Genomic DNA, 15460 nt, shown 5'->3' on the forward strand with positions numbered 1-15460 from the left:
GCACACAAGGAGGTGTGTGCAGCTCATCACCATTGCTGTAATTAGAAGGTCTGTCCCTTTGCAGACAGCGAGTTCAAAGCTTGATCAGGGGAACAATAGAAAGGCAGGAAATGCCTTACAGTGGCTGCCTATTGTCTTCCACCTTCTAGGGGAACTGGAAGTTTAACTATAGTCTTCCTCTTTCAGGTATTCCTGTAGGGTTTAGTCCTCAGAGGATGCGCCTGGACCACAGCATCATCCCGGTGCTGGGCTCCATTGTTCTGAAGAATGTGCACGTGGTTTTCCCCTTAGAATAGCTCCTCCAACACCCATGAGGGCCCCACGTGGCCAAAGGGTTTGCTGGTGTGGACACCAAAGCGCATAGCCCAATGGCTCAGGGGGTTCAGCACAATCGTCTCAGATTGCTGTGACAAGCCTGGGGATGAGGGATGTGCTTGGGCTCTGCATCTCTCCCAGCCCACGGCTCCCAGCTTTCAGGTCTCTAGAACACAGGCAGCATTTTGCCCAGATGTGAATGAAGGGTGGAGATCAGCCATGAACAGAGGAAAAAAGCATCCAAGACAGAGAACCCCAAACTTCCAGGGTTCCCCAGCAAATCAGCATAGCAAGGGCAATCTTCGTGTTTCCATGAAAGCTTTTAAGTGCACACACAGCCTGAGGACAAGGATGTTGTCAGACACTGGAATTTACAGCAGCAATTTATTCAGAAAAAAGGCTCCAGGTGAAAAGGGCTGAGCCTTGAAGAAGAGAGGAAGAATTCTCCATAGATGCAAGCGGAATACTTATAAGTCAGTATTTGTTCTTGCCGTCTTTCAGCCCAGCTGCTGCAGGATTGCCTTGTTCAGAAGAACTCAGAACCACCCCTTAAACTTCATTAAAAATGTATTCTTAAGCCTCTGGGGAGTTAGCCTGTTGTGACAAATCCTTCCTTCACTTGAAATCCACCCATGCCATGGGATGGCCTCATGGTGCCCAACCAAGAGCAGATGATTCTTTTGGGAAGAGAATATTTTAGCCCCAGATGTAGAGAAGCCAGAACAAATCCACGCAGCAATAAGACGAGAAATCAGAACATTTCTTACCATGTTCTTGTCCCCATGTTCTTGGTCTTGGATATTATTGATCCCAGGATACCCAAGCCCCACTAGTGCTTCTGTTTCCATCTGCTGGAACCTCCCGCCAAGGTGCCCAGTGTGCGGTGTCCATCTGGGAGCCTGAGTGTTCCCCTTGGAATTACTCTCCCATATGTACAAGCTCAGTGCAAAGAACCCAAGCAGGTGATGGGGAAAGATGTTCCCACCACCCAGAGCCCTCAGACCTGGATTTATTTGCACAAAGAAGAATCCAAATCAAAATACTGAAGGAGGTACCCTGGGGCTCATGGGCAGCCTGTGCCACCAGCTGTCTGGAGCCAAGGGGCAAGGGAGAGTCCCACGGGCTGGGAAATCACGGCAGAGATCTGTGCTGTCATTCTGTCACCTGGGGTGGGCTGATGTCAGTGGCTGTTCCAAAAGCCTGGTAGGAAAACACAAGGAAACTCTTTATTGCTACTCCCTGCAGCTTGAAAAGGTTCTTATCAGGAAGGGTGGAGGCAACATGGTTTGTACTCTTGGAAGGGACAAGGCGTCCTCGGCAGGGTGATCGCTCTTCTCACTGCAGCCTCTGTGCTGCGCCCCGTGAGTGTCCCCTGTCCCCTGACCTCAAAAGAGCACGCCTAAAAATGACAAGGGCATTTCTTTTGGGTTTATCTCAGGTGTTGCCCAAACAGGGAATGAGCAGCTATCCCCAGCTGGGAACCACCTGTGTATGAGTTATCCCCTCTGCTGGAGAAAGAACTTCAGCCAAAAAGGAGCTCTCCCAGTTTGTACAATCAGAATAATGTGGTTTTTATTCTGGAACAAGCACAGAGCCCTTGTGCCGAGCAGGGAGCAGCCTGAGGGCTGGGCACCGACAAGCTGACATTTCCCCCAAGCCCAAACTGGGGCAAATGCAAAAGCCAGACTCCAGCCTCTACCACAGGCAGGTGTTCCCCTGGACCATACTGCTGGTGCATCCCCAGAGACACAAATCAGCAATGCATGGGGATAGGGGCTCCCGAGATGCTCATTACCACACTCTCCCCTTGCACTGCGTGCCTGTCCCGTCTCTTTTTGGTTTAAACTCCTGACATCTCAATCCCCAGTCTGATGGAGTGCGTGGCTGTCAGCTCTGCCCACCCTAATCCGCTCATGGGGCTCCTAGGAGGGCTCTCAGGAACCATGGAGAAGGTTTCTCCTTTTTCACATCTAGGAAATTCAAGAGCCGGTTTCACATTTGTTTTTCTTTCAAACTTGAGGCTTTGCAGATATTAAAATATAATCCAGGAAGAATTTGTTTTGTGAGGGAATAGTGTGGGATCACCAAGGGGAGAAGGGTCACGGGGGAGTGCTGGGAGGTGGGGGAGCAAAGGGATTTTCATTTCCCCTCTGAGTCCCTTTGGGATCAAAGCCTTTACCTCCCTGTCAGTGGCAGTGGGGACTACGGGATGCACTCAGGGCTTGTCGGCTGTGGTGAAGACAAAAGGAATGCTCTTGGCAGGTCGTAAGAACTGCAGAAGAGGTGGGGACCATGGAGAAACGAGGAGAAAGGAGAGAGAACACTTCTCCTGGTACCAAGTTGTTGCTCTGGGTTAAAAACAAAACAAACCAAAACAGAAGAAAAAAGAAAAACAACAAGAAAACAAACAACAACAACAATAAAACCCTTAATTTGTGTTATAGGTAAACAGAGGAACCGGAGAGGCAGGACAGGAAGGCAGAGCCCCGTCAGAGTCCTGTGCCGCTCAAGGAGATAAACAAGAACTCAAGAAATGCGAAGATTCTTAAGGTGATGGCTCAACGCGTGAGGAAATACGGGGCAAAAGGCAGCTATCAAGGAGAGGAAGCTGGAGAAGGGCAGACTGCTCCGAGCAGTGAGGTCAGCACTGCAAAAATAGCACGGGGAAGCTTCCTGCAGGCAGCCAGCCGCCAGCACACATGGCCCTGTGCTGCTCCTGCACACAGGTGGGCCCAGCTCCCAGCTCAAAACTGGGCTGAAATCTCCCAGCAGCACCGAGTTCCATCCACAAAGGGCTCCTCTGCTCCTGTCGCACCTGTAGCTGTGCTTCATCTCCCAGGGAGCACTGCCAGCACAACGCTGCTCCATTGGTGATGTCCTGTTGGGTTGCCCTAACTGAAGATCTCACCCTAAAGGCATGAGGAATGTGAGGCTGCATTCACTGAAAGCAGCTATTTTTCTTGAATGAGTATCAAAACTAGCCCTGGCCATTTGTCAGCGCAACAGACAGGCAGACAGACAGACAGACGGACACCCTCCTGGCTCGGTGGGATCCCCAGCTTGGTTGTGCAGAGAACTCATCACTCCAGCAGTGCGAGGCACAGCGCTGGGACAGCAGCCAGCTGAGCAGGGCCCAATGCTGGCAGAGCTTTCTGTTTGGGTTCCCATTGTGCCAGGGGTCTCAAGGCTTGTTTGGAGTTCATCTCCATGAGGCGGGTTGGATGGAGTCTGCCTTTCTGGTCACAAGCAGTTAGATATTCATACCAATCCTGCTCTGTGACAAACAGCATCCATAAATCTCTGGGCAAAGCCAAGGGAGCCTTGTCTTGCATTACTCCATGCTGCCCCTTTGGAGCTTTGAACCCCCGGTGCCTCCACAAGCATGGAAGACTTAATCAATGTCCTATCAAAAGGAGCAGAATAAATCTCGTTATCTTATGGGACAAGGTCACACTCCCTGTGTGGCCATTTGGCAACAGATGGGGCTGCTCCTAGGTTGTCCTCTCTTTGCAGGAAGTCTTCCATCAACTTTTGCAACACATGAGACTCTATTCATCTCCAAAATGCAGTTTCAGCAGTTGGCCCTGCCTTGGCTTGCTCAGTGGGTCACTTGTCAAACTTCCCATTACGGTTCACCAAGGATATAACATAGCATTGTGCCCAGCCTTGTCTCCAGGACCTCACCACTGCATACGACCCAAATGGGATCCTTCTGAATCTTCTGTGCTGTATATACCAGATGAAATGAGAACAGATGTCTTTTCCTAGCATCTGTGTTAGTTCAGAACTAGACACTCCGAACGCAGCCCTTACTTCTCCGGTTTCTCTGAAATAAGACTTTTCCTGTTGGTCTTCTGTGCTCAGCTGGATTGGTTTTTCAAGCTCACCTGCCCTCTGTTCTTGCTGCTTTGACTCCTTCTGTGATCCCAGTGATTCATTACAGGATTGCACAAAAGCGTGGCAAAATCTCTGGAAAAACAGCCTCTGACATCAGTGAGTCTTGGGTCAGAAATCCAATTTTCCTGTCCCATTGCCCCAGGCTGTCCAAGCTATGGACCTGCCAGTCCCTCCATTGGTCTACGGGCAAGGACAGCTGTGTTGGCAGAAATGCATTTTTTGGGCTGATTTTCCCTTCCACTCTCAGACAAGGAAGAGGATGCACAGCTGATAGCAACTCATGGCAGTGTTTGTTTGCATTTCCAATAGCCTTTGATAGAGCTGGGCTCCTGCCTGCACTGCCTGAGCTCTGGGGAGCTCGAGGACGTGGGAGGACCGTGTCCCCATCCGGGACAGGAGAGGGCTGCTGGCATTTTCAGCTGGACACACATTCCCTTCAAGGGACAAAGGGGCACGTTAAGAGAGGAAGAAACCCTGTGCAGCCTGCAGGAAGGAGGGGGCCGAAGAGGACTTGATTTCACCATCAGTGGGGAGAGAAGATAGGCATGGAAATCCAGAATGCATCCAGCTCTTGTCCCATGGGACAGAGGATACTGGGGCTATGTGTGAAGGAGCTGCTCACCAGGCCTCCCAGCACAGAGAGATGGGGTCTATTCTGCCTGCCACCCTATAGCCATGACCCAGTTTCACTGTGACATTTCTCAACTGTAGGCTTTTTCCTTTTTGTCCCCAGGCTCGCTGTTCCCTCCCTCCCCCTCGGCACAGGCATTTGATATTTACTCTCAGGCTGGGAGGGACAGAGGAGGCTTTTCCTTGCCTTGCCCCTGCATTGTTTCCTGCTGGTATTTGGGAACAAGTGTGACATTCAGGGGAGCCGCAGCGGACAAAGCCTGCCTGGAGGTAATGGTAGCACAGGCGGCCGGATCGGGTATCAGCGGACGCAGGGCATCCGAGAGCTTTTGACTCTATCTTTTTTAGGAAGAGCTTTCTCAGCCTGGTATCTCTGAGATTAGGTTTTGTCCCCAGAGGAGCCCGTTGTGTCTCCTTTGTGAGTGCAGCTGTGGGAACCCGCGGCACGATTCGGGCCAGGAGTTTTAGGACAATGCTGAAAGGCACCGGTGCTCCTGGCCGACCCGACACGTCCAGAGGGACTGCTCCCAGCAAGGAGCTGCCGACATCTGTTTGCCAGCACTATCTCTTCTCTACTCAGATGTCTGTAGAAGAGCAGGTATGCATGGAAGCTCTGTGCCCTTGGCAAGCAGCCCCAAGCCTGAGCACGGAGATGGAGAGGGTGAGATGCACACATTCCACTGAGGAATGGACGGTGATTGCTGATCACTGTATAAAAATATGGATGGAGGAGGAGGGTGCATCCTCTCATTCCTGGTTCTGCACTGAGGAAATAGAAACGACTCAAAAACTCAGTGATCAGTGGAAAAAGGCATGGGGAGGTACAGGGCTGCCAGCATCACAGTCTGGTGTGACCCTGCTCATCGGGGTGGGATGCTGTCAGGAGCACCAAGCCTGAGGAGCCTGCTGTGCCTCTTCCTCCCAAAGAAACCAGCACCCCTGCCCAGTCCAGTTAAAATATCTGATATACTACAGCTCCTGACTGCATTCAGTCCCTATAAAGTCAGTGCTGGTTTTGCACTGCCTCACCAGCAGCATGCAGCCCATGACCGAACCCTTATCTCCAGCCTTCTTGTGCTCACAGATCGATTCCTCCCTTCTCTCTGTTGAGACTTTGTTCTGGGTTCAGACAGACTTTTCATCACAGTTAATATCCTGGCCAGATGAAACACTGAAGTGCTTGAGAGCAAATAGAGCTGTTTACTGGCTTAACCTAAACGCGGGATGCAGTTGGATCAAGACATTTCTCCTCCTGCCCAGGGTTTCCCCCGCATGGCTCAGTGTCCTGGCTCCACTCCTCAGCATCATCTGTGGTTTCTCTGCTCCGCAGCACACTGTCACTGAGAATTTGCAGTTTCCCATTTGTGACACACTGGTTTTGCTTAAGGTGACAGATGATCTCCTCACTCTGCGATAAAGTGATTCGCTCATCCCAGGCTGCATCTGCTGCTTAGTTGCAGCCCGCCCTTGGAGAGACTTTTGTTTCTGCTCAGCATCTGCACTGCAGCTGTTTGCCATTGACTTTCCCCTGTTGTCTTTAGCAGCTAGATACCCTCTTCCTACTGCACTTCAACTCGTTGCATTTCCTTCTATTATTCTCAGTTCTCCAAACCAGGCCATTCCTTTCTACAGCTTTGAGGAAGAGCAGCACTCTGCTGCAACCCCACACAGAGGGGTTGGTGTGATCCAGCAGGAAGGGTTTGGTGAGAAATGATGAAAGTGAGCATGCTGGAGACAACAGGGACAGGGGGGGACACCATAGGGGTGTGTGCCATCCAGGATGGCTGACTGGGAAGGTGACCTGATCTGGGAAGGGAGAGATGCTCTAGGATGAGCAGAATGGTCTGTGCTGCAGATCGGGAGCAGGAAGCCAGTCTCTCCCTGAGGCCACCAGCCTGCAGCTGCCGTGACATGTGCGAGTGTGCAGCCCTGGCTGAGGTGTCTGGGAGCAGTTCCAAGCTGATGCAAGCCAAGCCGGCTGCCGAACACACGCATCCTCCATGCAAGGAAAAGATGTCTTAGCGAGGACACAAAGTGTGCAATGGGCAGGTCCCTGGATGGAGCCACTTCCCTCCAGAACATCTGGAAAACTGCTCCCCTGCTCCAGTAAACAGGCGTCCAGAGGAAGATCTGAACTAGCATTGTCCTCCCTTTGGGACGTGGTGGAGCCAAGGTAGGAAAATCCAGCGGGATGGGAGGATGTAGGCTCTCCAAGAATAACTTACAGCTGTCCTGGATGCTCGGAGACCCAGAGGGCTGAAGAACGTGTTGGCAAAGTTGCAAATGTTATCAATTCTCTTTATTCTTGGCAAAGGGATGGAGGAAGTGACGGTTTCTCGTGAGGCTCACCTGAAGGCAGCCTCAGCCATTTCTCCCACCTCTGTGGGCACCAACAGGTCTTTGGGACAGGCTCAGGACTCCAGCAATGGGATATCTTTAAAACTATACCATTCTGCATTGGCAAGGATGGGTCACTGCTTTAAGAAGCAAGAAGAGAAGAGGCATTGGGGTATCAAGTCCTCTAAGGAAGGACAAAACAGAGTCAAGAGAAGGACATCACATCCTCAGCCTTGTGGTAGAAATTTGGAAAAGGCGAGGGCTGTTTCAGGGCTCCAGCTCCAGAACAGGGTGCAGTGCTGAGAAAGGGCTGCAGTGCACAGAGAGCAAAGGGAGGTTTTGCTTCAATCTCCGGTAGCAATAATTATGTCACAGCTGCACAGGAGATGGCCCACAGCTATTTTTCTGGAGATTGCAGGCCCAGATAGGGGTGAATCAGGCAGATCAACTCTGTCTTCAGAGAGGGATAAGAAGAAGCCTATTCTCCAGCATGGATGGAGGTGGAGCCTGGCCTGCACAGACTGAAGGAAACATTGGGATGAGAGCACCTTGGCTGTCCCCTTGGCTACTCTGTTTTCAGGGACAGGTCCAAAACACAAGGCAGCTGATTGCAGTGTTCTCCAGACACCAAAGATGGATGTCACACCTCCTACCACATAGAGAAAACGAAGTGGAGAGTAATGCTGAGGTCTTGCTCCAGGATGGTGCTCCAGCATGGTGCTCCAGCCTTGCCCAGCAACCACTGGCATAGGAACCTCCCATGCAGCTCTGGGGAAATCCAGGAGCCAGCTAAGCACAGCTCTGCTCACAGCACTGAACCAACACACTGTAAATCTTTTTTTTGTGGCACCCTTGGCTAGGATGTTCTCCACCCAATGCATTGCTCTGTGCATATCCCTTCTGTAGATAAAGACAGTTCCAAAGCAGCCTTCAGGGCATACTTGGACCTTGTGAGCCCAGCGGTGGGGCTGTGGGTTAAGGGGTCAGCATTGAGCTTAGGAGGCTTAAAAAAAAAACCTTACAAGAGCATATTTAGGCTGAGCTCTCCCTGGGATCTCTTTCCAGCCCCTCTCCCCTCCTCCGTGGGGCTCAGCGCAGCCTTCTGCGAAATCTCCAAGTGACAAAAGGCTCTTTGGACTCAGCATCAGCCACAGCCCATTGCCCAGGCCTGGGACAGAGGACAGGACCATCTGCTCCAGGGCAAATGAGCCCCATGGCCAGATGCTCCACTTCTGTAAAAGCCTTGGAGCCGGTTCATGGGAACAGCTTCACTCTCCCCCCCTCTCCCTCCTCCCGCTCCCATTAACCTCTTTACTGCCACTGATGTGTTCACAACAACATCCAAGGCAGAAGGAGAGGGAGGTGTGCTGGGAGCCGGCCTGACACGTTGGTGTGAAGTTTGCCATCCTCCCTTCCCCGTGCTGTGGCCATGGGTCAGAAGCCCCAGGCTGGCAGGAGGCTGCAGGCTGCACGGGAGCAGAGTGGGGGCACAGCAGGGTACTGGGAGGAGGTGTCAGAATTGGCACCGGTCCTGGGAAGTGGCCCCACAGGGGGTCTGCACCAGCCCGTTCCCACGAGCCAGTCCCAGGGGTCTTTCCCAGGGTTTCCCTTGCACGAGCACCAGCAGCATGGTCCATCAGCTGCAAAATGCCCCAGCAGTGGGGAATAACATTGCAGAGACACCTCCCGTCCTTCTCCCATGCATAGCAGCCTTAGTGTCTGGGTGTCCTCACCTCTCAGCCATGGGACATGGCTTCTTCTCTTCCCACTCCTCTTTCATGAGCATCCTCCAGCCCTGTGGTCCCAGTTACTCAGGAAGCAGTGCCATGGTGTTTGCTTCAGGTCTTTGGCTCTTCTTGGAAATACAAGAGGGGTCTCTAGGGTCGTGGTCCCCATCTATCTGTGCACTGCTCACTCTCAGCTGTCTGCTCCAATCCATACAGCATGCAACAGTCCACATCCAACCACGTGGGATGGGACAGAAACCTAGAACTCCCCATCATGCTGTCAGCTGGGAAGAAGCCATGTAACTTCAGTACTCCCTATTACTTCCAGTGTCAGAAAGGGGATAGCAGTGCCATTTGGCAGGGTGCTCCCACATAGCACCCAGTTCTGGCTGTCTGGAGCACAAGGATGCACCACCTGCATGCCACAGACACCACAGAGCAGCAAGCGCTCATCCAGGCTGCACCCAACTGGTTTTCTGCCCATCTAAACTAATTTCCAATGCCCCAGGCATTGGAAGGGTTAATGCCACCAGCTATACAGGCTGTCCTGCTGGGGGGGAAAAAGGAGGGGGGGGCATGGATCACAGGTGGGACGCGAGCTCCCGAGGCACAGTGGCCTGCTGGAAGAGACCTTGACTATTGAACCCTGAAAAATCTCCCCATCTCAGGCAGATCCTTTCTCGCCCTGGTTCCCACAGGGCTCCACAGCCACGCCGCACCCCCGGAGGGTCACACGCTGCGGCTGCATCTCACCCGGCGCAGTGGGAATCCGATTAGCCACCGGCCCCAGCGCTGGGATTGGGCAAAAACGCGGGCGAGAGAAGGGCCCCGCGCCTTGGGAAGAGCTTTCCCACACTCCGTCCCCCAGCGCTGGCGACGGCGGAGGAAATGGTCCATATCTAAATGTGTCCTGATAGCCGCGCTAATCTAGGGCTGGGTGCGCGGCGTGGGGCGGGAGGGCTGGCAGGGCACACGGCCGCGTTCCTCTGGCACAAAGGGATGCTTTCACCCTCTCGGGCTGCTGGAAAAGCAGAGGGACCAGGGGACAGCACCCGGTGCGTGGGGCCCCGGCGTGGGGATGCACGGTGCAGGCATTCACAGCTCTGAAATCAGGCACTGAAAGGGACAGAAAGTGGTTTCTCGGCAGCCAAAGGGCATTTTGGGGTGGTTGCTGGGCAAACTCCAACTCCAATCCTCGGGGATGCTCCATGGGATGGGAGCTGCTCACTCTGCACCAAAAAAAAAAGGGGGGGAGGGGGGGCAAAAACATTGGCTAAATGTCAAAAAGAGCTCAACTCAACCTGGGACATCCCTTCCACCAACACCATGATGTTCTGTTGCTTTTTGGGGATCTTACTCACCTTCTAACTCTTCTTTCTGCAGCAGTGCAGTTGAAATAAGAAAAAAGAAAAAAGAAAAAAAAAAAACACACAAAGCACAACCTATTTTGAAATGAAGAAGCCATCAATCTTTTGTTTTGAAAATGTTGAAACAAGATGTTTCGACATCTTCAAATGATTTCCTTTGCTCATTTTGGCTGAAGCCCTGCATTTGCATTTGACCTGAATTTGCACATTGTTGGTTCCCCACAAAAGGGCACATTTTTTGGTGAACTCAGCCTCATTTGTCAGCTCTGCAGCCAAGCTTCTGCAAGCAGTTTTCACAATGAGGGAATAAGGAGCTGGTCTGGGTAAAGGTGAAGATCCTCTTAAAGCTTGCCTCTGTGCCACACAGAATCATAAAACTCCTTTTTCCTGTTCCCCCTTTTTCTGCACTGTCTCTTTTTGCCTCCACTCTTGGCTGCATACAGTGAATAAATGTTGTTGCCAACACAGCACTGAAACCGTCAGAGAACACAGAAACCACAAAGCTCAAAGCCAGGATGGGGTGATGTCCCCTTGGAGACCAACCTGGGCTACCCTGTGCAGGACAGTGAAGTCACTGTCCCTGGAGATGTTCCAGAATCATGGAGATGTGGCACCAGGGGACACGGTCAGCGCGCACATTGGGATCAGCTGGGGTTGGATGTGGGCACCTTAGAGGACTTTCCCAACATTAGCAACTCTGTGACTCTAGGATAAGGGAAAATTTCCACCTGGGAAGGAAGTGCCCCAGTGTTCCCCTGCTTCCCAAGCCTGGATATAGGGCCGGATGAGAGGGAGCAGCAGAGCTGCCAGAAAAGAGCATCCCTCGCCTCATCTCTCCTCAGTTCACATTAGCAGCAAAGTCCCCACCCTTGCTCAGAGCTCCACCATGCAGCTCCTCACTGCCTCTGCCACCGGTGGGGCAACTTCCCTCCTCACTGAAGACCATCACACTGGGTGAAAAATCCTAGTGCTGGGAGCTGGAAAAGCAATGGCCTTCCTCATTTGCACCACGGAAAGGGAGGGAAGGCAGCCTTTCTATGGCTGGCAAACCTTCCTCCATCCTTTCTCTTGGCCCTGTTGCAACGTGCCTGTTTTAACTTGTCTGAGTGTCTCACTGGGGAGATGGACTGGAAAACACCAGGCGGATTCAGGCAGCTTGCTCCACAGGGAAAGCTTTCAGCACATAATAGTCTTGGGCTGGTTTGATGCCTAGTGTAAGATGCAGCTGAACAAAAACACGGAGAAAGAGCTTGAATAGGAAAGAGCATCTCGAGAAACAGGCAGCCTTTCTTTCCTCTAATGCAGCAGAAGCTGCCCCAGAGCTGTGCGTGCGGGGATAGGGGCTCCCATTTCGTCTCAGTATGAAGGCTGCCACTGAAAATTAAAGTAAATACATAATTCCTCCAATTCCTGCCCCGTTGCTATGGGGACACAATTTAATTAATCACAATGCCAATGCCCTGCACACCACAAAGCTGCCTGGGAAAATATGATGGGTATCTCTGCATATATATCAATGCCTTGCTTACCTCTTGGTTTTACTCACTTCCAGAATGTGCCAAAAGCCCTGGGAGGACACGTGGCGTAAGCTGGGCCATAGGCACAGCAGCTCTGCTGTGGTCCAGACTGGGAGAGCAGGAGCTACCCGAACTGGATCCCTTGCTATGGCGTGCAGACTGGGTGGAAAAGCCACACACATGAGGAATTTCCAGAGAAGAAAGGGGAGAGTACAGCTTTATTTAGTCTGCCCAGGACTTCCCTTGGAAAACTCATGGAGATCCGACCGGTGCAATCCCAGTAACTTCTACCTCATAGACCATGGTGTGATAGGAGGCAGTGGAGTTGGAGCAGAAGCATCTCCACCTCTCACCCACGTGAGGCACACTCTTCCCACACCCCAAATTTACCCAAATTCCTCATTTTGCAGACGAGCAGCCGAGTCCAGGAGCTGCACGGGGATTGCGGGGAGATCCACGGTGGGGACTTGGCAGCAGCACAGGAAATCCAGCTGTCAAGAAGGCTCCAGCACGCACCCATCCCTGCCCCACGGCAGCTTTTTCTGGTTTGTGTTTCAGACAGCGCTGATCCTGCTGGCCAGCCCTTACCTGCCAGCAGCTGTCAGACACCGCAGCAAAGAGTAGCCCCAAGGCACGAACAGCCCGCCGTGGGGCCGCACCTAGATCCACCTCCATGATGCAACCATGTCTTACTGCACAGCTGCTCACCTCGCTGCCAACAGCCCCTGCGGCCCCGCCGCAGAACGGGGCTCCGAGCTGCCCTCCGAAATGGGAGCTTGGCAGCAGCCCAGCTGTGTGCTCAGTCCCAGCCTTGACAGAGAAATCTCAGCAGAAGTGAGGGGCGAGGAGCTCAGCTCAGCAATAGGAATCCTCTTGGAGAAGGGTTGCGCATCCAGATTTAGCCTTCGTGAGGACATCAATGCATCATCTGGGCCAGCTGCACTGGACAATGTTCTCCTGTACGGTTACAATTTACTTCTCCCCCTGGTTGGAGTTTTGCCTCAATTCACTGCCTGTAAGCACTGCCCCAGGAGAGCTACAAGGAACAACAGAGACCTTGTGCTGTGCCTCAGTCCTCACATACGTCACACACCATGGAGCTTCACCAACGTAGAAAGGTTGTGGTCATCCAGGTGCTCTGCTCCTGGTGGTGTGGACCTGCCTGCTTCTAAGAGCTGCAAATGAAAGGAGAAGCTCAGGTGATAAGGCTTGACTCGGTTAAACAAGGGCAGGATAGATAAGCAAACTCAAAGACCTGATCCCACATCCCCATAGCCATCATGCATGCCAGAGGGAAGTGGTCAACTCAGCTACAGAGCTCAGCTGGGGATGATCACCCTGCTGTTTGCACAGGCACCCTGAGGCGATGTGACAGCAGGTGCCCTGATGACACCCCTTGCTATCACAGATCTTCACTGCGGTGCTTTGAGGCAACACAATCAGCCATGCTGCTGCTCTGTGCTGTGTGCGTGAGCAGCTGCCAGCTAGGAAATAAAAGGATGGCCCCAAGCAGGATCAGATTTTACCACCCAGGTCCTGGTGAGAGCTGGCACAGGATGGCTGTGCTGCTATGCTAGCCTATGGGCTACATCAGTACATGGGAACAGCACAGACACCTCCACAGAAGGACGTGGACATATCCAAAGACACAGAACATAGAAACCCAGGCCTCAAAGAACAAAGTTGGGGGCTGACGAGGAAGAAGAGCCATCTGGCAGCTCCAGGCATCTTGACCCCGTCTGAAGGGACTCACCTCTCCGGCTCATCTGGAGAGTTTATTTTTCCCTTGGTGCTTCCCATTGGAAAATGTAGGCCCTCATTCCCATTCCTGAGCTCCCCGGGGAGCTGGAGGATTCCTTCACTGTTTTTACAGTTTGCGTCGCTTCCCCTCTCCCTGTTTTCCTTTTCCTCTTATCCGTGACACGAAGCTTAACTAAATCCAGGGGAGGGGAGTGAGGAGGAGGAACAAAACCCTGACTGTGACTCACCCTCCTGCATGATGCCCCAGCACAGAGGCAGACTTTCAGGTGCAGTGAGACAGAGAGCTGGGCACTGGCCATAGGGCAGCAGGTCTGGCTGCACAATCCCCATCCCAACTCTTCACTTCTTCCATGGGATTTCCCCTTCTCCTCTTTCCAGTACCTTCACCACCACTTGGGGACAAGGGGGGACAGTGCTCCAGGGAACAGCCCCAACTTGAGGGCCATAAATCACCAGCAGTGGGAACAAAGGCGCCTGTTGGATGAGGAGGGGGCAAGAGGCATTGCTTCTGGCTGCCTGGATTTATGGCACCCTCTGGCTCCTTTAGCAATGGATGTATTCGATAGAGGACTGAAAGCAACAGTCTTAGAGGGGGAGATAAAAGACTAGGGGGAAAAAAGGATCATCTTTTCTTCTTCTCTTTTTTTTTTTTTTTTCTCAAATCAGTGGAGGGTAAGCAGGAACCATGGCAACACCACCTCCTCAGGCTGCTCATGGAGACCCCACACCCACCACCCTTTCCCCATCCTACAGTCCTCAATAAACCCAACGTCAGTGTCCCTGAGCATCGCACACCCGTCACCTGCACTGTCCAGCCCACAACAGGAGAACTTCTTCCTGAGGATGAAATCAGCTACAGCTTTTGCCCTCGGTGCAGAGAAAGAGGAGGAAGCAAGGGAAAGGAGGAGGAGGGCAACCCTGTTAACAAACCCGGACTAAACAAGCTGCTGAGGACTGCAGGAGCAGAGCATGCCCTCATTGATATTGAAATCAGGTGCAATCCATCACCGGCAACAGGGCCCTTTCATGGGCAGCTGAAAAGAACCACTCTCAAAGGGAAAGGGAAAAACTTGTTCAGGGGAAGGGCGAACCAAAGCGTGGCAGGTGTGGTATGGAGAGGGATGCTGTCAACACCAGACCGTGATTCATTGCCGTGCCATCACCGGGGCCGGAGCAAAGTGCGGGCAGCACAGTGTCCCCTGGGCTTGGGGACACACTGGGTGTTGTCAGGATCTGCCACAGAGAGGGAGATGGTTCAAGTCCCAGGGTGGGGAAGTTGGAATGCTCACACCAGAGCTGAGAGAGGAGGGCAGCCATGGTGCAGCAATGGGACATGAACCTCTGGGGGACCTGAGCTCCTTCCACCTGCACATGAGTGAAAACACAACACAAAGTGAAACTACATTTGGCTTCTTCAGTCTCAAAGCAACTTTCCCCTGAGCCCAAGGGTCACCACTGGCTCCAGCAGATCCACATTCAGTGGGGACTATCTTCCCCTGGGTCTGCTTCAAATGATCACCACTGGGAAGAGAGGGCACCACAGACAGGACCTGTCCATGGGCTCCCCCAAAACTGCTTCTGCAGATGCAGCATGGGCTCGAGGCCCCGATGCTCTCACCCCACAGGGTGCTGCCTTTCAGTGTATGTACGCAGGGTCAGCCTGGAGTCATCCTGCCGCAGCCAAAGGCTTTAAGCAGAGTGATGCCAAATCGTCCCAGCGCTCAGCCTTTGGCCTCAGCTCCCCGCACCTGGACACAATCACAGAGCCATCCGAGGAATGGGAAAAAGCCATCAAGCTGCACTTCACCACCAGCTGCTGTTTATTTACCCGGGGTCCTTCCTACCCAGCAAAATCGGAGCGGGGGACAAGCGCTTCCCACTCACTCTGGGGACGATGCGGGATGCGGGG

General features: G+C 52.8%; 1 long non-coding RNA gene across 1 annotated transcript; it reads right to left on the reverse strand.

The window, feature by feature from the left end:
* Window positions 1-12540: 12540 nt before the first annotated feature.
* LOC128078986 (uncharacterized) lies at window positions 12541-14521 on the reverse strand. The gene is made up of 3 exons (XR_008205944.1): window positions 14354-14521; window positions 13544-13723; window positions 12541-12965 (listed from the first exon to the last, which is right to left on the reverse strand). It is a non-coding gene; the product is annotated as an uncharacterized LOC128078986 (long non-coding RNA).
* Window positions 14522-15460: the final 939 nt, after the last annotated feature.

The sequence above is a fragment of the Tympanuchus pallidicinctus genome, unplaced genomic scaffold (genome assembly GCF_026119805.1).
Source record: "Tympanuchus pallidicinctus isolate F22 unplaced genomic scaffold, pur_lepc_1.0 scaffold18, whole genome shotgun sequence".
Taxonomy (NCBI): domain Eukaryota; kingdom Metazoa; phylum Chordata; class Aves; order Galliformes; family Phasianidae; genus Tympanuchus; species Tympanuchus pallidicinctus.